Raw genomic sequence first — 1,001 nt, forward strand, 5'->3', positions numbered from 1 at the left:
GGGGCGAGGTAGCTATGCTGTGGTGGTCTAATAATTTTCTTGTAATTTGCTGTGCATGTTCATGTTTTCTCCATTGCACTCTGCGTTTTGAAAAAAACTAATAGATGCTTCTTTTCCTTTACAATCAATTATATAATTGTTGTTAACGCGAAAGCGTCCACTTGAAATCTTTCTCCTCCTTTATGACATCATTCACCTCATAAATGACAAAAGGGAGACTTGTTTTTGAGTTAAAATGTCTCTCACATATTCAGTAAAAGCATACTAACGGATTCGTTTTCAAAAGATACATCTTCTCCACAGTCATAATCACAACAGGGTCTGATCAGGGGACGACCCCTGGGGACACTACACCAGGCTACCAGCAGACTACGTCATCGCCTGAGCAGACAAGTAGGTCACCATGTTGGTCTCTCTGAAACATCTAGGTCAACTTTTAACGTCAAAAAATTATAAATTAAAAAAAAAAAAAAAATTGAATTTTTTGTCTTAAACAATATAACTGGCGTCAGTAGTGTATGGGTTAGATGCATCGTTTTCGAATGAAGTAAAGCAAAGTTCGATTCTAGAGTGAAGAAAAATTTTTAATCTAGTGTATTGGTCTTTCTGCTAGGATGCTGTATCCCTCTCAGCCCAGATTGCCCCTTACAGGCAAGGTCTGAATCTCTCTTCCTAAATTATAATATGCATCTTCATTCACTTGTTTTTTGAAGGCACTGAAAAGCGCCGAGAGCTGTATTGTACGGCATTGGGAGCTATACAAATTGTCATCTCCATCATCATTATTGTTATTATAATTCTTCTACTTTTTGTTATTATTATTTTCATCATCACCATTTTGCCCAGTCCTATCGTAGACGTGCGTAAAATTCGGAGCTCTATAGTGTTGATAAGGGTGTAAAACCAATTAAATTACCGTATGGACCAACTAAGTTTAACCAAAAAGAAAAAAAGAAAAAAAAAAAAAAGAGAGAGAGAGAGAGAGAGAGAGAGAGAGAGAA

At 36.7% G+C, this 1,001-nt stretch overlaps 1 protein-coding gene across 1 annotated transcript in view; it reads left to right on the top strand.

The window, feature by feature from the left end:
- LOC101856677 overlaps positions 1 to 1,001 on the top strand; it is a 15,099-nt gene that overhangs the window by 4,143 nt on the left and 9,955 nt on the right. Inside the window, exon 2 of the mRNA XM_005105004.3 lies at positions 304 to 393. The gene's annotated coding sequence lies outside the window, so the exon portion shown is untranslated. The remainder of the gene's footprint in view (positions 1 to 303; positions 394 to 1,001) is intronic.

The sequence above is a fragment of the Aplysia californica genome, unplaced genomic scaffold, assembly GCF_000002075.1.
Source record: "Aplysia californica isolate F4 #8 unplaced genomic scaffold, AplCal3.0 scaffold00446, whole genome shotgun sequence".
NCBI lineage: Eukaryota > Metazoa > Mollusca > Gastropoda > Aplysiida > Aplysiidae > Aplysia > Aplysia californica.